A 20,339-nucleotide genomic window follows, 5' to 3' on the forward strand; every position below is an offset into this window, starting at 1 on the left:
CGCACATTATAAAGCCATTTTATGTTGACTGTAGAACTTGTTGCCTTAACCTGTACAGAAATATTGCACTTATTGAGAGCTACAGAAATCATAAAGTTTGCTAAAAAGTACAGTTCATGCTAGTGCCTGTCTGCGTTTTTTTTTGTGCTTAGAGTGTCCTTTACTCGGAATTTTTCTCGGAAATGCTGGAGCTGAATCGTGGAATGACAGTGATGGATTAAGCTTTATGTATCATTTGTGTCATTTGATTTCAGCGCAGAAAGTAAGTGCAAATGTCAGGATAATCAGAGGACGACAGGGCAGGTACAGAGTCTTAAAGGAAAGATGCAAAGTCTACTTTTTCAATGTCAGCGTTGTCAAATTTAACAGACATAATCGGTACAATTCATTGTTGGGCGCTGGTAACATCCACACTTTGACTTTGAATGTTTCATGCTTTATTAGCGCAACACTTCTCAGAAGATTTAAAATCCCCGCGAACCGCGGTCGAAAGTACGCTTAAAATATTCCTCATTTGCGGTGGCGTTGAACCCAATAATAATGGTGACGTTTCGCTGCACCTCGGGCATCATGTAAGCGAGCCACCCGTGCACGAGCTGACCACGGGTGTGGGTGCCAGTGAGTTCAACTGTAACACGGTGTTCCACAGACTTTGTAATGCTGTCGGGTTCCATTGCCGCCAACACAGCGAGCCCGTCTCCCAAGTTGAATCCGGTGCTCTTGTCCACGCAGCACTCCACTGTATGCGTGGTGATGTCACGTAGAAGTTTTTGGAGAGGACCTGGGTTTGTCCTGTTCGTTACGTTGTAGTAGGCACCCTGATAGGAAGAGAATATGTGTATGTGCATTGACATCTTTAATTACTCTAAAGTAACAACTGTTCTGGTGTGGCTTGAATAATGGCTAACTGGTATGACGCATCCGCGAAATCATTGCGCCAGAATTTCGCAGATGTGGCGGTAGTGGCTCTTCTAATATTAATGTGGTCGCAATGATAGTGGTAATAGGAGGAAAAAATTGGCAGCGGCTTAGATCGGCTATGCCAGGATATACTTAGCGAAAGCAGGCATGCAACACAGCTGGCGAAACGAGCGGAGGCGAGCGCAACGACGAGGCGCGCGGTGTGAAGTCATACGAAACGGCGGCGGCTCCACGGCGAGGCGCGCGGTGTGACGTCATGCCAGATGGCGCGGCGAGCGCGGGGCGTCCGCCAGCTTTGGCGGTTGCTAGGCAATGGCTCAAGGTCGGTCTCCAAGGTCACGTGACCTGGGTGGCCCAGCTGCCTCCTACGTTGCTCTCGGGGCACCATCTTCCAGAGTGATGCTCGTGATTTTTCGCTCACAGCGTTGACGTCGCCAACGCCGGCACCGGATTTCTTGGCAACGTGGCCTATAACGCTATCGCGTAAATATACTTTACATAAATTTAACCTTGAGTTGTGGAGAAGTAGGGAATTTTATATCAACCGGAAAACTTAATTACCCTGCAGCAGAAAGCAAACTGGTGGCCAGTGAAACTTAAAATACACGGAGTTACCTCATACTGGCTATTTAAAAAAAACTGCTAATAAAGTTCGAAACTGCCATAACAAGCTTGGAGGTGTCACTTGCCTCCCTTCAGTCCGGCTTTATTGTGTCTGAATAATTTAGCACCGTAGAGCTCATAGTTCGCACTGTTCCTCGTGCGCTATACCGCTGGGTGATAATTTATGCATTTTATCCGCTTCGTTCATGAACTAGTTGCGACATTTTAGAGAAAATGAATTGCTTTCACATACTCACGTACCAAATGGCACATAATTCTGAGGACAGATATCAACCTTTGGAAAGGGCATAGTAAATGTTCTTTCGTATCGTATTATGCTAGTACAGGGTGATTCTATAATTGTCTTGAGTATTTATTTATGCTATATTCTGCCATTCTTCGAAAGCAGCATGAATTCTTTATTAATACGGGGGACATTAGTGTTTCACAAGTTAACGTCAGGCACTGTGATACCCGGGTCGCAGCGGAAGTTAGAATAACGTTTTGAAATTTTGAAATTGCTGTGCAGGTAGGAGCTGCATTACATTTTACACTGGAAAGTGATGATAATGTTAAAAATTTAGAATCAGCGTTTTATGTTACATTGTAATTATTAGTTGAACGTTCAAGATAAGCGTTGTACTAATGCTGCGTTCTAAATGTTATTTTAATTTTGGAGTCATAAATTTCAAAAGACATGCGAATTAGACAATTTGTTATAGAGTTCTGATTATAATTATGGTATAATTGTAATATTTTTAAATAGTGCTTCTCAAAATTACTACACGTACGGTGCCTCTCTTTACTCATTTATGTATACTACAATTGCGATATCTCTTCCGGCATAAGCTAACATTCTTTATTTTTCAGATCTCATAACAACGAAATCACTGCAAGCTTCAGAAGAGCTCCTTTTTTAGCTAATCACAATAATGCAAGGTGTGCTGCTAAAGAAACATCCTACTACCCAAGGTCAAAACAGATTACTTGAAATTTACAATCAAATTCATGCGTATAACATTCTGAAACCAATTACCTCAATGAAATTAAATCTCGTGAGACATCTGTGGCATTCCACGAAGTTAAAAGAATACGTGCTGATTGTGCTAACACAAACTGATGTAATATAGTAAGTATTTTTCCCTTTGTTATTCCCGTTCATTCGTATGGAGCTTATGATCTCACGTATTGTTTTGTTGTTATGTTCTAAAACGTACCTTTTTTACATGTTCTTTTTTAATGTTTTTTCATAACACATTGTTTCCATGCAGTTATTAACTTCCAAACACTAATTCTTTTATTTGATTCTAAGTATTCCTACTGTAATTCGAGCGTGTTTTATAATTGCGTTGTTACTGCCTTCTAATATATTTTTATGCAATTTTTTTTATACGAGGGCCTTCTGACGGCTTTTAAATTTGGGACCTCCTCCTATACTATTATGTTATCAAAAACTAAAATTAAGTAAAATATTTCGCACTGTTCTTAAAAAATGATAATTTTTAACTAGCAGGATTTTTCAGTTAAATATCTCAATATCTCCTTCACTCCATTCTAACGCGGGTCCTCCTCTTTGCCGTCTGCAAAGTGTTGATTACAGTTGTGTACATCACAACTGGCGTGCCTGGCCTTGCAGGGTTACATCAACATTTTAGCGAAAGTTCTATATATGTGTTTTAAATAGTCGCCTCAGGTTAGGGAAAGCTTATTCCAACGCTTACTCGTAATTTTTCATGAACTTTAGAAATGATGAGACATCAGAACACTGTATTAAAGTTTTGACGTAACACTGCTATGACGTTTCCGAGCCACCAAGGTAGACAAAAAATAGTGTATATAGGGCGACATACGCAAGAAAACTCCGTATTTCCTCCAGGGCATTGTGGTCGCTGAGCGATATATACTGTTTTCCACCGATTGCACCTTTCAAAGTGAATGCCCCGTCCTAATAGTCCTGATAGCATCTGGAGACGATCTTGCTCTGAATACGCAGCAATCGAGCACTTGAACTTATTAATATCCACCTTCATCTTTGCTGGACAAGTTATTTGTGAAGTGGGAATCACGAAATCATTGTTTGAAACATCAAAAATGTTGTTCGAAGTCTTCTTATAAAAAAAATTTATAATCCTGCGAGAGAGCTGCGTCTTATGGCAACTTTGACGGGACCACACATCACGGCTCACTTTAATCAGAGCTCACTTGCGACTTAGTGGCTACATCGAAACCCGGCAATCGCCGGTTGCCACTTCAAGCAGTTTTACAGACGGTGGCGCCGCTCGTGAGTTCGACTGTCAGCTATTGGTGATTCAATGCAACTTTTCTTTGAGTAGTATTATTTAGTAGTAGTATTATTAGGAGTAGTAGTGTTGAGTAGTAGTATGTATTCAGTAGTATTAAACAGTTCATCTGAAGGCCGCAAGTGGCATGATAGTACGCTAACCGTTAACGTCCCATGACCGCCCAAATTTCGTCTAATCAGACTGCTGGATTTCATTAAAGAGTAGCCCGAGAGTCGGGTAACCTCTTAAGTGCCTTTACTTTCGTGCTTTCGTCTAATCAGATTACTGGATCTCATTACACAACGAAAAACCTCTGAATAATCGTAGCGTCTGATAGCACAGCCTCCCCCCCCCCCCAACCTGCCAACGCCACAAACATACATATGCACACAACGCGTCATTATTATGCTGTCTTAGAAAATAGTGGTGCAAAAAAATTGGAGGCTAATCAAGGTTAAGCCCAGTGGATGCGAAGCATGTTAATCAGCTGCCGCAGTGTGGATGGGGCTAAGTAACGGAGACGTGGTCACGTGACGTCACATCATGTGATCTCACTTCAAGGTCAATGGTGGCCACCGCCGGGAGGCTACCGACGGCGCGATATGAGGCCCCATCTGCAGCCGGTGTGACGTCATCACGTGACATCGTCACGTGACCTACTTGAAGGTCACTTGAAGGTCAATGGTGGCCACCGCCGGGAGGCGACCGACGGCGCGATATGAGGCCCCATCTGCAGCCGGTGTGACGTTATCACGTGACGTCACGTCACGTGACCCCACTTCAGGGTCAATGGTGGCCACCGCCGGGCGTCGCGCGAAGGCCCGAAACCTACGTTAATATGCTTCGCATAACAATGCAATTAACGTACCCATGGCACTGTGGATCCGAGCACCGTCTCCCACGGAATGATCTACACTGGACACAGGGCCCTCTGGAGGACCACCAGCGCCGCCTCGGGGTCGGTGAGGAAGTTGAACTCGGAGCCCGGTAGGATGTTGCCCCTACCTGCGGAGGAGGTAATAACACTGACGCCGAGGAGAAGATATACACGTGCATTACCACTGACGCGCGATGAGAAGAAGTTTGCGGAGATACGGCAAAAGGAAGTCCGTTGTCCTTGCCCGATTCGCTCTGCCTTTGCATTACCGGGAACGCCCAGCCCGCTGGGGAACGATCGGTTGAGTTTCGGGTGGTTGGTTGAGGTTTTGTTTTTCTCCCTGAGCCTTTGTCCTTGTCGTTTTGTGGGCATCAAGCACACGGCGAGACCGTAAGCCCGGGGTATGTCTACCCAGTCTCCCGGCCAGGGGAGCTCCTCCTGGTCGGCATCCCTTTCCCCTGATGTCTTGCCCTTGGAGGCTTTTTTGCGCAGTGGCGTCGGCAGCATCCCGGTTGCGTTGGTGCCTAAGGATGGTGGCGCCATCAAGATGACCAATCCTGGAATTGTTCGGGCTGCTCCAGTCAGCCACTTCTCATTATGAAGCCATCAGTGAGGTCCGCCAGTTTGGACGCGGCGGTATTCTCTGCAGGTCCTCAGACCTCGCCTGCGTCAGAGATCTCCTAGCTACCTCGTCTTTCGCATCTCTCCGGGTAAGCTCTTTTATTCCGCCTCATCTGGCTTGCACGAAGGGCATTGTCCGAGGCGTCGACTCTTCGCTGTCTCCAGTTGAGACCCTTGATCTGCTGTCCGCCGCAGGTGTTGTTGCTGTGCACCGCTGTAACCGTGATGTTGGCAACATGCGGGTGCCCACTGAGTCGGTAATTGCCACCTTTGCCGGCACGTCTTGCCCCAGTGAAATAAAGGCCTGGCCTCTAATTTTTCGGGTTGACCAGTTGTCGTCTAGGCCTCTGCAGTGCTCCAACTGCTGGCGCTATGGCCATAGCGCCGGCGGTTGTAAATCCACCTTGCGCTGCTGTCACTGTGGAGAAGATCATGCTACGAGCACTTGCTCTGAGCACAACGAGAAGTGCTGCCTTTGCGGTGGCGCCCACGCTGCTAATTCTTCCAACTGCCCCTCTCGTGCGCAGAAAATTCAGATCCTGGAGGTTATAGACCGGAAACGATGTTCGCGCCGAGAAGCTTTACAGGAAATTAAGGAACGGGCCCTACGGGTATGCAGGGGTGACCGCTCGTCAGGGCATGACTTTAGATTCAACGCTGACTCAGGCAATTGCGTCTGCTGTGGAAGCGTCCATGACAAAAATGGTAGAGAAAATTGCAGCAAGTGTTTCGGAATGCCTCACCAACGTCCTCGCTTTTCAGCTCACTAATGCTTTGCAGACCAGTTTGGCTTCTCTATCGAATGTAATTACCCCTGCTCTTGTCCGTTCTTCTCTATCTGGAACATCTCAGCCCCAGGAACAAACTTCTGCACCCAACACTGTTCTTACCTCGGGTACTTCCAGTGACGCTGGAGTTATCTCTGATTCCGAGATGATGGAGCCTGACGTGCGGATCCTAAAGCGTAGCGGGTCCCCGATATCTCCTTCATCTACTTCTCGTTCACAATCCAAATCACAGAAGAAGCAGCTTGGCAATATGCCGAAGGACACCATTTTAGAGCAGGCAGTTGCTACTGCTCTGCTTTCGAAACCATAGCGTCGTTGCGAGTTTTGCAGTGGAACTGTCGCTCTATTCTTACAGCTTCAACAGATTTACACTGTATTTCTTCCCAGCTTAATCCGGATATCATTATTCTTCAAGAAACGTGGCTTTCAGCCGACAAACATTTTCACTTTAAAAATTATCGTTCATTTCGTCTAGATCGCCAGTCACGAAGAGGGGGTTTGCTAACGTTAGTTTCTTCAAAACTTTGCCACAAGGCTAAGGTATCTTTTCAGCTAATGTCCCCTGACTGTGAGATTTTGGCATTAGACTTTCTTCTTCCTGGGTGCTCCCCATTTTCCTTAGTAAATGTTTATTTCCCCTATGGAGTCCAGGATACTAGACCGCTAGATTCGCTTCTCGCTACCTGTGGAAACCCACTTCTCATGGCTGGCGATTTCAATTCACACCATGTGTCTTGGGGCTACCGCACAAATCTATGTGGGAAGCGCCTTTGGGACTGGGTTTCTGATAACAGCCTTACGTGTTCAAATTCTGGATCAGCCATTTACCTTTGCACTCAGTCTAAATCTGTTTTAGATCTTACATTCACCAGTCCTGGAATTGGCATAATGAATTGGTCGACTGTTGATTGCGGCTCCTCAAGTGACCATATACCTGTTCGTTTTGATATCTTATGTCGTGTAACTCCTGCGGCTCGTCCGTTGCGGACGCATGTAAATTATGACAAATTTGAGACGATGTTGCGCTCTGCCCTCGCGTCAGTTTCTAACATCGCCGAAGATCACCAGTCAACAAGCATATGCCTGGCTTTAGAGGATTGCCGGAAAAAGTCGGAGTTCCTGGTGCGGCCCTCAAATGGGAATTCCTCTAATCATTGGTGGAACGCGGACTGTAGGAGGGATTACAGGCGGAGGAAGGCAGCATGGAAAAAGCTTCTTTATAACCAATGCCCAAATAACTGGAAAGATTATAAATTCATAGCAGCCACCTTTAAACGCACAGTTTCTCGTGCGAAAGAGAAATATGACTCTGAACATTTTGATTTTCTTTCAGAGTCAGGCAACCGACGGGCATTATTTGGCTTTTTACGGTCCAGGAAACAGGTCCTGCCTTCTCGTGATTTACAGTCATTAGTTATGTCTCCAAAGGAAGCTATCGAGGTGGTTGAATCAATTGCCGCGGGCTTGCATAAGCGGTTCTCGTCTCTATTTCCTTTGCGTCCCATGTTGTTTGCGCTCAGGTCGCCAGATAATTATTTCACTAAAGTCACTCTTTCGGAGCTTTCTCAAGTTGTTCAAAGTTTACCAGCTTCTGCTCCCGGTCCTATGGTGTTACTTCAAAGATGCTCAAGATTCTATTTGAGGCGTCTCCGAACTCTTTGTTACACCTGGTCAACTATTCTATCAAACACGCTTGGATCCCTTCTGAGTGGAAGCTGGTCAAGGTGATCCCTTTACTTAAAAACCAGGGTGGAGGCTTTGAATTGGAAAATATTAGGCCTATTTCTCTAGCATCAAACGTGGTAAAATTAATAGAAAGGGTGTTACTTATGCGGGTTTCTGCCTTTGTGGACCGCAGAACTATTCTCAGCCCGTGTCAACTCGGCTTCCGGCCGTGATGTTCGATATGGCATGCACATGTAGATCTTGAGAGTCGTATTCTTCTAGCTCGTCGTCAACGCCTGTATGCTGCTTTGGTTACGCTCGACGTCTCTAAAGCTTATGACAGTGTAGAGCATTCCATCCTAATACACAGGTTACAGTCCCTCCAGTTTCCGGAATATTTAGTTGCTTGGATATCTGCGTTTCTCTATATCAGGGAATTATTCTGCGTCCATAATGGGGTAAAATCCGAGAGGTACAAACAGACGAGAGGTGTTCCGCAGGGAGCTGTCCTTTCGCCTGTGCTGTTCAATATTCTTCTGAGCTCCATTCCTCTCCACCACCATGTTCGCACTTACGTCTATGCGGACGACATAACATTTTTTGCGGCTGTGCCTGATATGCATTCCTTCTATGATCAGTTGCAATCATATCTGAGTTCTCTTGAGCTCTGGTTGAGCAGTTTACACCTCACATTAAATGTTAACAAGTGTGCCGTCCTTGTTTTTCCTCTACAGGATCCTGTCGTGCTCTCTCTTTCATGCAAATTTCAACCAATTCCTCAAGTTCAATTCCTAAAATACCTGGGCGTCATTTATGACGACAAACTCACCTGGCGGCCTCACATTGACCATGTTGCTGTAAAAGGGACTCGTGCCGCAGGCATGTTACGGAGGTTATGTAGTCACAGGTATGGCATGCGCAGGGATACGCTCCTAATGATTTACGTATTGTATGTTAGGCTAATTTTAGAATTTGGCTCTGTGTTGTTTTCAGGCTCGGCTTCATACAAACTTCGTCCTCTCATCCTTTTGGAGAGGGAGGTGCTTCGGATGTGCCTTGGCGTCCCCAAATTCGTGGCTACCAATGTGCTGAACCTTGAGGCCCGCATTCCTCCTCTGTTAACCCGATTTCACTTTCTAACTGTGACTTTCCTCAAAATCTTTGAATCCCATTTTCACCGTTCACAAAGCATTTTCTGTTGCCAGCCGACCTCCTTTTTTGGTGTCCACTGGCCTCGTTTTCATACCCCACAGGTTGTGTTCGTGCAAAGGCTGCTTGAGCCTTTAAACGTGCAGATTTACAACATCCTTCCAGCCTTAAGCAGCGGGTCCTCTGTCCACATTGTTTTCGACAACATTTTTCCTCAAAACGCGAAACTTTTACCACCCCGTATTTTAAATGGTCTATTAGAGGATCATTTAAGGTCCCTACCTACAAAAATTGCAATAGCAACCGATGCCTCTCAGTGCAACGAAAAGGAAGGGGTGGGAATTTACTGTCTGAGTTTAGACTGGTCCTTTTCGCTGCGCCTTCCGGATTTCACCCCTATTTTTCAAGCTGAGTTTCTGGCAGTAGTTCTTGCTCTGAGCAAGCTTGATCCTTCTATTTCTGCAGTGGCAGTCATTACCGATTCTTTATCTTTGTGTTCGTCCCTCGCATCGCATGTTGACTGTCCCACTTTAAGCACTTTTTTATCGCTTCTTCCTTCGCATTTGAGCCTTGTTCACTTGATATGGGTACCCGGCCACAGCAGCGTGACTGTCAATGAGATCGCGGATAACCTTGCAAAGGCTTCCCTATAGGCGGCCCTGTGTTGCCCATCTGCCCGGCTACAGCGTATATCACAGCATCTAGGTTCCGGCGACGAGCGTTATTAAGCGTGCAAGACACAACACTTTTAACATCGGTGGAATACCAGCATCTGAAATATTTATGGAGCAGGAAAATTTGTCCATCTCGGCAGCTAGAAGTATCTCTGACGAGGTTGCGCTGCCGCATCCCCCCTCTAAATTTCTATCTGCACAGATCTGGTTTGGCGTTATCTCCCCTCTGTGCATTTTGCCGTGAGCCTGAATCTATCGATCATTTTTGGCTCCATTGTCGTCGTTTCACCTCTTTGAGAAGATTGGATTGGATTGGAAAACGTTTATTGTCAGCACTGAGCCCTAGTGGGCATTATACTAGGTGGCTTCGAGCCCATGGCTCTTGGCGACCTTGTGAGCCCACTCAGTGGCCCGGACTTGCGTCAACGGGTCTGAGCTGGCCAGTATAGCCTCCCACCGCTCTAGAGAAGGGACTGGTAGTAGGTCCGCCGGTGGCGGCGCCTTTTTACAGCTCCATAAAATGTGGTCATATCCGGCTATCTCGCCGCATTGTTTGCAAGTAGCGTTGTATTGTGTTGGATACATGTGTGCTAGTCTCGACGGGCTAAGGAAGGCTCGCGTCTGGAGCCGACGCCACGTTACCTCCTGGCTTTTGTCGAGCTGTTTGTCTGGTGGCGGATAGATCCTCCTTTCCAGTTTAAACTGATTGGTGCATTCGTGAAATTATATGAATGCATCTCTCGTGAAATTTGGGGACTCAACCCGGCTCACTGCTCGGCTGACATAACCTCGAGCTATACTGTGAGCCAACTCGTTTCCCCTGTTCCCCGAGTGTGCCGGCACCCATATTAGTTCCACCTCTCTTTGGTCCCAGTCTTTATGTCTTAATATTCGTTCTGCCTCCTGGGAGATCATACCCCGCGCAAAATTGTTGATAGCCACCTTGGAGTCGCTAATTATGGTGACTGCTTTGGTGCTGGCCATTCCCATGGCGATAGCCACCTCCTCCGCTGTCCCTGAGTTTTTTTGTTTTGACCGAACCGGTCGTTAATGTTTCACCCGAGTCGTTCACGGCCACGACCACAAAGGAGTCGCCTCCTTCGTATTCCGCCGCGTCTACATAGGTTGTGTGTTCCGAGCCTTCGAGCTTGGCTTCAAGGGCCTTTGCTCTGGCTCTCCTCCTGCCTTCGTGAAAAGCAGGGTGCATGTTTTTTGGAAGTGGTTTAATAGTGAGTAATTTTCTAACTTTGGTCTGTAATTTTGCCTGCGCGTTTCTTTCCGGAATTGTATAGAAGACTGCTGGAGTTGCCCTTACAGTAACTTGGCCTCAGTTTGAGCAGCCCACACTTGCTATCATTTGGTGCCACCACACTTGGGTTCAGCCGCAGGTCTGTTTGTGACGCTGTTCAAAATTTCTTGCTGGAATCTCATCGACTACCTTGCTAAAGCTTTCAGTATTTTCTTTTTATGCTTCATTATTTTTCGATTTATTCTCTTTTCTCTCTTTCTCTCTTTCTCCAATCCAAACTCCTTTATATATATAAATATATATATATATATATATATATATATATATATATATATATATATATATATATATATTTATGATTATTATTATTATTAATTATTACTATATTATTATTATTATTATTATTATTATTATTATTTGTTTTTTAGTTTTGTTGATTTTTTTATCATCCTCTCCGTGCCCTTCTTGTGGTAGACTCCCCCGGTGTTCCTCTCCCGTGTGCTTTCCTTTTGCCTTTACTACGTACAGGTGAATACCAACCTTTACCACCCGATTCTTGGCCGATCCCCCCGAGTGGGTATGTGCCATTCTGTCGTAGGCTACAACAACAACAACAACAAGTGGAGACCTCAATCGCGCTTTCATTAAATTCTTTTTCCCTCTCTCTCAATCGCTCATTGAGGTATACCTGGCGGTGGGGTCCACCTGCAGAAAACTGTGCTTGTGCAGAATATTTCGTGCTTAGCAATGCTAAACCGTCAGCCATTTTTGTTTCTGATATCGGCAAAATCCTGCTATATTGTGGTTTAAGAATAATGCCACAGCGACAAACTAACGGACATTCAGACAGATGGAACGACTGAAAGGTCTCTGCACCTCAGACGGAAGCAAATATCTCCTACACACTTATCTTTTCTCATTGGTTTCTGCTCGAGCGCTGTAGCCAACCTATCGTTACTAGAGGCTTCAAGGGGGACGAAGCCGCATTTGGAAATTATTGAAAGTTTTCGTTGATAGGGGCTCCGCGCATCCTTGAACGTAACCTCGCACCCAACTACCTCCTCCCACTCAAATCTAACCCTCGGTAAGGTTATGAACAATGCACCCTGTTTTCGGATTTTCATTGATGCAGCCTGCACTCATGAAAGTGACGCGTGAAATCTGACTGGTGCAGTGGGACCCACTTTTTGTCTGAAACGAGGGAACGCTGTGGATGCAAAAATACTGAAGGTGCAAAAAAGGACTGAAAGCCAAACAGCTAAGCTCTTGGGAAAACAAATGGTCTGCACAAACAACCAGTGCTCAGATGAAACAGCTTACCGTTTGCCTGAGGGCAGTTATTGCACACCTACTTGCCGAAGCATATGACAAGCGAGCCTATCATCGCAATGCCTCAAAATGTCTCAGCACTAACGTACCATAAATGTTTCCTCCAAGAATGTAGATGGCGCTGACGTTCTGAGTCAGGTGTGGTTCCACGAGTAGTGCTATCGCCAGGTTAGTCAGCGGCCCCAGAAGCACTAACGTCAGTTCTTTCGGGCTCTTCTTGATGAGCTCTATCATCTTCAGGTAACCGTACGTGCCAGGATCCGGAGCAGTGTTCGGGCCCTTCGGGTAAAGGCTGCTCGCGTTGCCGAAATTGTCGGGACCAAAATATACCTCTTCGTAGTCCTATCGGCCGTCGATGGGACGATCGGCCCCTTTGTATACAGGGATCTGGAAAGAAAACCGAAGAGAAAAACAAACGGATCGTTAGCAAATGAGCAAAACATCTCTTTGGATGCTTGACGCAGCCTCGCGCTTAAAGGGGTCCTAAGAAGCAATAGAAGTTGGCCTTCATCGATGAGGTATACCGCGTTCAAACCACAATGAGACCCATCTCAGCGAAAACAGAGCTTTTAAGCATGAAATGCTTTTAGCCCCCGTTGTCGGCAGTGTGGTGACGTCACGCCGAGGCCGAGAGCCATCATCCGGGCACTGAAATCCACTCATCCGGGCTCTGAAACGAGAACATCCGGGCACCGTACGAGACTCAACGAGATTTAACGAGACTCTCTAAGCCCTCCTACGCGACCGGCATGCAAGCGCCGGTTGGGCTCCAAAGGAGTCACAAAAAATAACTGCTGCCAGTGCCTTTTCAATGTTTATCAAGATATCAGTCGCTGTGCGTTTGATAATGCACGGAATTATAATTTCCGATTTCTAATAACGCGTGCAAAAAGCACATAAATGCCACGATACACTTCGTTGTCATACGTGATCTCTTAGGGGCTTCGCGCATCGAAGCAAAGCCGCGCAGGCGCACAGGGGCCCGGGGGAGAAGCGCTGCGTTCAAAGGGCAAGGCATCGCGCCGAACGGGTGGTGGCGTTCCTCCCTTCCATTACGGTGTGGTTCGGGTGTCCACCGAGATGGCAGAGAATTACTGCGCCATTTCCTTTCCTCAAAAAACCTTGCGTTCAAATGGCAAGGCATCGCGCTGAACGGGTGGTGGCGTTCCTCCCTTCCTGTACGGTGCGGTTCGGGTGTCCACCGAGATGACATTAGGCCCGTAAACATTTCATGCTTACTCTACTCTCGGTTACGGGAGAGGCAGATAATTTTTATAAGCCAGAAAAGACCAAACGACAGAATAAAGTTGTCGTCACCGGCCGACATCGCAAGTAAAATGTTTAGAGGGACACTGAGGACCTTTGCGTCAAATATTTTTTGTTAGCAAAGTCCGATATTTCAGCTTTGTTGCCGCTTGTCCTGTCCTGCAGCAAAAGGTACATTTATTGCTAGTTGAAAAATTTTCCCGCCGCTGTCATCCAAACTCGGCACTGTCTGATGACGAAATACCCGAAATGTACCGTAAACTGACTGCAACGTGGGCTTCGTGATTGCTGGCAGCGAGCGATGCAGTCTCCCAGCGACCGGATTGAAAAGGACCGCCGGCCGGACGTTGAAGGCTTCGCTATCAGACGTCGCTGCCGTCGCTTCGTTTACGTTTGCACCAGCGTTACGATGGACCCCGTTCCAGATCCCTACAGCGAAGTTCTCGCAAAGAGCTACGGTCTGCGCTTCAGTGATCTAAACCCCACAAAGCTTGCGATGCTTCTGAGGGTTCATCCGGCGGTTCTGCAGGATAGTCCGAGCGCCGAGGAATCGGCAGCGTCGGCAGCAAGCCAAGCTACTGGTGTGCCATCTGTAATCGCAGAGCCTCCGTCATGACTGATGAGTAGAGACTGGTACGTACAGACATGTTTAGGTTCCGTTATAATAGTCCTCGTACGCTGGCTATGAAGTCCAGCGTCTTGGTACGTTAACGAAGCAAACGCGCCCAGCGGTGCGCTTGCTAAGGAGAGCTTCTGGTTTATGAGGGTTTAACGTCCCAAAGCGACTCAGGCTATGAGGGACGCCGTAGTGAAGGGTTCCGGAATTTTCGACCACCTGGGGTTCTTTAACGTGCACTGACAACTGGCATGATACAGTAACCAACCGTGTGGTGTGCATCCTGTTTTGGTTTATGGGAGGGTTTAACGTACCAAAACGACTCAGGCTTTGAGGGACGCCGTAGTGAAGGGCTCCGCAAATTTCGACCACCTGGAATTCCTTAACGTGCACTGACATCGTACAATCACGAACAATGTGGTGTGCTTCTTGTTTTGGTTTATGGGGGTTTAACGTCCCAAAGCGACTGAGGCTATCAGGGACGCCGTAGTGGAGGGCTCAGGAATAATTTCGACCACCTGGGGTTCTTAATCTTGCACTGACATCGCACCCTACGCGGACTTCTAAAGCATTCCTTCTCCATCGAAATGCGACCGCCACGGCCGGGGTCGAACCCGCGTTTTTCGGGACAGCAGCCCTGCGCCTTAACCGCTGGGCCACCGAAGCGGCTCGCAACACATTGGCTAGCCACAGCTGTATTCCTCGTCGCAGGCGCGTGCCGCAGCATGAGCTTCGTCCGAGGAGCACTTAGAGGGGCACTTTAAGTTCCTGTACTTCTCCGCACTGGTAAATCGAGGTACGTCAAAAACAAAATCATGCGGGCACGCAAAGCGCATAGCCGCGACGCACCAGTGCACACAGAAACTGTTGAGACGCCAAGTATAGGTTTTGTTTCGCTTCTAACATTCAGGTATCTGTCCTCGCTTGCGCGAGCGCGGCTTCGGCCGCTTATCTGTTTTTTGAGCAGCGTCCGCTCCGGCGGACGCAGTTGTTGCTGCGACGCGCGTCTTTTCTTTCCTTTTTCTCTTTCGTCTGATCTTTTAACTCTCCTCTATCTGCACGTGGTAGCGGTGGTGGCTTGGCTCGAGCCAGTAGCAGGCCCGCGCAATTTCCTTTTCTTACTTCTCTCAGTCACAACAACAACAACATTCAGGTTGCCTTTCTTTCAGTCTCCCCCGCTTGCTTCGCGCCCTTATCTCGCACCGCGCTCAGGCAACACTGACCTGCCCCATCCAGTCCAAGAATCCAATCCAATCCAATCCTGCTTTTCAAGCCATTCGCGTGCCCGTTCGTCGCTCGCCATTTGTCGTCTTGTTGTGGCGTTGTCAAGTCGGCAGTGCATTCGTACACAGTGGCGAAGAAAACTGAGGTCATACAATGGCATCGGCAAAACGGAAGGAACGTGTGCCAAACGTCTCGTCACTTCAAGCTCGGCCGCGAACGGATACGGGAATGGGAAAAGAATTGCAAGAAGTTGCTACAGCAAAACTACGGGAAAGCAGAACTTCGAAGAAAGTTGAGTAACGGCGCGCCCTGTGTTTAGCGAATGCGTGGATGATGCGCTCTTCGAGTTCTTCGAGCGGGAAAGAACGCCAGGGCATTCCGTTAGCAAGCGGCTTCTTTTTGCGAAATTTCGTTCGGCGTGTCAATGCGCCGTTCTACGGACGAGAGCCAGAAGACGCCCGAATAATTTTCGGAGGCATGCAAGTACCTTTCAGTCTGCCGCAAACCCCCTGCGAAGAACGGCAGGGCATTCCGTTAGCAAGCGGCTTCTTTTTGCGAAATTTCGTTCGGCGTGTCAATGCGCCGTTCTACGGACGAGAGCCAGAAGACGCCCGAATAATTTTCGGAGGCATGCAAGTACCTTTCAGTCTGCCGCAAACCCCCTGCGAAGAACGGCAGGGCATTCCGTTAGCAAGCGGCTTCTTTTTGCGAAATTTCGTTCGGCGTGTCAATGCGCCGTTCTACGGACGAGAGCCAGAAGACGCCCGAATAATTTTCGGAGGCATGCAAGTACCTTTCAGTCTGCCGCAAACCCCCTGCGAAGAACGGCAGGGCATTCCGTTAGCAAGCGGCTTCTTTTTGCGAAATTTCGTTCGGCGTGTCAATGCGCCGTTCTACGGACGAGAGCCAGAAGACGCCCGAATAATTTTCGGAGGCATGCAAGTACATTTCAGTCTGCCGCAAACCCCCTGCGACGGCGCAACGGCTACACCTTGTACAACATCGCCAATATGGATCAGACGATAGTCCGAAAAGACAACACGGCTAACAGTACAAACAGCGTGGTCGGCGAAAGCACCATACTTATCTCAAAACACTGGATGTGCCCAGACAAAGTTTCATGGTTCGCCTAGCCGCACTCGCCGCCGGCCACAGGCTCCCGGCCTTCGTTATCTTCAAGGAACAAACCCGAAAAATTCCATCCAGGGTCTTCGCGAGCCTTCGCATAACCAGAAGAGAATGATTCTTTTTTTTTTTTTTGTTCCAATCGGGCGAGGAATCACGATGCCTCTGAGTTCGTTCTATCAAAGCACTAACTTTTTATCGTAGCAAATGTTCGCCTCACCGCCACAAAAAAATGTCTGGATGACATCAGCAAGGATTCGGGAGTGGCTGCCTCGGGCCCAAATGTCGATGACGCGCGGTGTTTACTGGTACTCGACCAGGCGTCCTTCCATTAAACATAAGCTGCCTCTAAGAATGCTTTCGAGGAGCGCGATACCATCTTGAATTTCGTCGCCGATCAGGGATAGACCACAGCCATAAAAACCGACACGAGGTGCGCTGAAAAGCTCTCAAGCAAGAGTTGGGGCTTGTATACTTTCTTCGCTATGTCTTGTTCGAACGCAACAAGCCACTCGGCGACGAAATCTCATACGCGATACTCATCGCGCCATTGGCTGAACACTCGTCACGTAAAAGCAAAAAGTCAAGCGTTATCGAGGGCTTTGCGTTCGGCCTATAGCGAACGAAAACGCAGCTGCCGAAGCAATGCAGTGCGTGAGATTCGCCAATTTCAAAAGGGCCGCCGCCGGTAGTTTGATCATCCTCGTGCAAAGTAGGATGTTAACGCAAAAGCTTGCAATGTATTTGACCTGTGCACGTGTTGTGTCTCAAGGCGCGCTTTTTCGACGGCAGTACTTGTTAGAACTGCGCCGTGCTATTGGCAATATCTCGCCTTTTTTTTATTGCGTTTTTCGGTTCCCACTTCTACCGGTGGAGGGTGCCACGGTCACCCGGATACCTTCTCCATGTCCGCGCTTATACCCTAAGCGCGAGTTTTTAGATTGCGGAGCCGGGTTTAGGGCGCCTTCTCGTTTCTACTAATCGAGTTACACCGCCATGGTTAGTTGTTGTATATGAGATGCAGTCCAATTGCTATAATGCATATTTTGACGGCACTACCACCTTCGTTCGTAATAAGCGAGCGTTCGTTATAACTGTGGCCGTTAAAAGTGGGCTCGACTGTATATTGCAAAGGCCGGACTGCTGTTTATCATGTCTAACATTCTGGGACAAAAATTTTGAAAATTGGAGAACTATAAGATAGTGTTATGGAAATATAGAAGGCAATGGTCCATTCTTCTGATATGCAGCAAAATCTTTCTTTTAGAGTGTTCCCATCGATCGCATTGAACAGTTAAGACTGCCGTAGAAAACCAAAGGGGAAAGCTTCTGGTGATCTGAGGACACATTGATTGTTGTAGTGAAATCTTACATTATATGAAAAAATTGAGTTCATAAATGATTTCCCGCTCCACAATGATTTTATCCAGAATTTTGGGTATGCGACTGCGTTAACTGTTTCTCTACCCCTCCCATTGACCATTATTAACGCACCTTGGTGGCTCGGTGGTTAGAGCGCTCCGCTTCTGAACTGGAGCACTCAGGTTCGAACCCGACCGCGTCGGCCGCGTTTCTATGGAGTCGAAACGCAAAAGGCAATCGTGTGCTGTGCGAAAGGAGTCGAAATTATTCCGGAGCGTTCCACTACGGAACCTGTTTCATCTTTCACTCCCACCTTTCTCCCTGCTCTCACAACGAGGTTGTGCTGTCCACCACGAAGTGACAGTTACTACACATTTGCTTTCCTCAAAAACCACTGAGCCCGCTAACGTTGGATGTGAACGCCAACTTCAAATGGTTTCGCGCCGTTCATGAACGTGCTGTTCGATCTGCCTTGAAGCTAGAGCACTAGTTTATTACGCGATATCGTAAGGAGCTCCTTCTGCTGAAAACCCGGCGATGTCGTTCGTCGTCCTGCGCCTGTACGAAAAATTCCCAGAAATTTTCAAACGAAGTTAACTGATTAGGAGAGGAAACTCGAAGGAGGAATTTTTGGCTGGCGAATAGGATTCTCTAATGATGGATTTTAAGAATATATTCACACATTCGAATCCTTCAATCTTCTCGAATTCTCAAAAATAATTCCAGCTTTTCTTTAAGACTACACCCCGAGCGTTGAAGTGAGGATTCGGTTCAAACGAGAATCCCATCCTTCCGGGCAACTTACGTCCGTTCGGTTGATCACTCGGAGCACCCTGAGTGTGTTGTCGTACGCGGTCGACAAATTCGTGTTTCCCGCCACAACGGTGATGGCCTCCAAGCAGACGTCAGCCGAAGTGGCGGCCATGGTGATGGCCAATGCATCGTCCACGCCCGTGTCGACGTCCAGCAGTAACTTCAGTGGCCGCACTGTCGGGAACCTGGGGCTCCGGGTGGACAGAACAGTGCCGAATAAACACGCGAAAACTAGGCACCGCATGGCTAAGGAGGAGTCCTTCAGTTCATCTGCTGCTCCCTGGGGAATCCGCAGTTCGCCGAGAACTCGGAATATGTGGTCTCGAATCGAAGCTGTTTCGTGCCTGTCTACTCTAGGATGACTCAATTAACTGAGGACTTCTTTTAGATGGGGATTATTGAAAGTTTATTACAGTCTGGGCTACATAGGTCTGATTAGGAGGAATACATGGCTGGGTCCGCTGCGTAGCTGTTCAAGTGGGGACGCCGTGGAATCCGAGTCGTCTGCCACTTGTATATAAGAGGGTGAGGAGGGCGGTGGCCGTCGGGCCCGTGCGCTCGGCGGCTCGGCGCATCGCCTGCGGAGGTGGCTGGCTGCTTCTCCGACAGTGGAGGAAGCGGAGGGTGCGTTGCCGGTACAGCTGGCGCCATCTACAAGAGCGTCTTGTAACAGAAGCTGTTCCTGGAATCTAATTAAATGAACTCCGGGAACCGAAAACCAAGATTTTCATTAGTCCCAGGCACCAGAGACGTCGGAACCGTGTGACATGTGGCTGTCCAAAGGTGAAGCTACTTAAGCGGCACCACAATTTTCTTCTCGCTTCTGTTTACTTCACCTCTTCACAGACGTTGTTAGCCCGACATTATTGGGATAACGAGAGTTTATCCGAGAATTTATTCATCGCTCATGTGCGTTATTTGATAGCTCACGACAGAAGACGCGGATTGTTGAAGTGAACGTAATTCTACCTTTTTGTGTTTTCATTTCGCTAAATAATTTTTAGAGCGCAGCTCTTAGGCGCCCGTTCCTGCATTCCGCATCGTCGCCCAGAGGATCCTCTCCAGCGGGGCCTGGAGTCCCTGGGGGCTGGAGACCCTGATACGCCCTGAGGACCCTGTAGGGCAGAAGTCGGCCACGGACCAGGCTGCAGACATCATGGACCGTAGGAACGTGAAGGTTTGAGTGTAGGCGTAAGGCTAAATGGAGGAAGACGATCCTCATGTCACGTGACTTTTAATGACGTCATTCCAAAATGGCGTTTGTTTAGGTACATTTCTGGGTACTTTTTGTTGCAAAATTAGGTAAAAATGGCGTCGCAAAATTTTGAAACGTCCCTAGCCATAGTTTCTAGGTCGCTGGCGTCTCCACGGTGACCATCGCCAACGCCACGGTGGTTTGTTGACATGGCTGCGATGGCTATTTACCGCGCGGTGCATTGACGCGTGGAGTAAGTGCTGCCGTGAAAGTCATCAAAGGTTGGTGCAATGGCGAGTAATATTGACCGCGCTAACGTCCGGACTTGTACCCCAGTGCCCCAGTGTTGTCTTTATTATGCAAGTTTGCAGTGCGACCTGTTCCAGCCGTGGTATGATATCGGAAGCCCCTAGAGACGTTTTGCAAGGCGGTGCTTGACTGAATTTGAGGTCACTTCAATTCTCTTCGGCACCTTTCGGTATTGTATCTCGTGTTTGAACATTCCCTCCTCTAGAAGGAGGCAATGGTTTGAAGCATTGGATGAGTGTCGAAAATTATGTTTCCTTGTGTTGCGCGTAAC

The 20,339-nt window shown here is 47.8% G+C and overlaps 1 long non-coding RNA gene and 1 pseudogene across 3 annotated transcripts in view; one reads left to right on the forward strand and one right to left on the reverse strand.

Annotated features, from left to right (window-relative positions):
- Window positions 1-414: 414 nt before the first annotated feature.
- Window positions 415-19,113, reverse strand: LOC149363833 (nucleoside hydrolase-like; annotated as a pseudogene). The gene is made up of 4 exons (XR_016289124.1): window positions 18,557-19,113; window positions 12,248-12,545; window positions 4,675-4,811; window positions 415-818 (listed from the first exon to the last, which is right to left on the reverse strand). The product of XR_016289124.1 is annotated as a nucleoside hydrolase-like (transcript).
- The window catches only part of LOC149363834 (uncharacterized), a 35,810-nt gene continuing 19,839 nt past the window's right edge, over window positions 4,369-20,339 (forward strand). Inside the window, exons 1-2 of one of the 2 annotated variants that reach the window (XR_016289127.1) lie at window positions 4,369-5,393; window positions 19,569-19,753. This is a non-coding gene — a long non-coding RNA (uncharacterized LOC149363834). Of the gene's footprint in view, window positions 5,394-12,980; window positions 19,348-19,568; window positions 19,754-20,339 lie in introns of those variants that run through there. The other variant, XR_016289126.1, reaches the window with a different exon arrangement.

Source organism: Amblyomma mixtum, chromosome 2 (assembly GCF_055824585.1).
Source record: "Amblyomma mixtum isolate Tamu chromosome 2, ASM5582458v1, whole genome shotgun sequence".
Lineage (NCBI taxonomy): Eukaryota > Metazoa > Arthropoda > Arachnida > Ixodida > Ixodidae > Amblyomma > Amblyomma mixtum.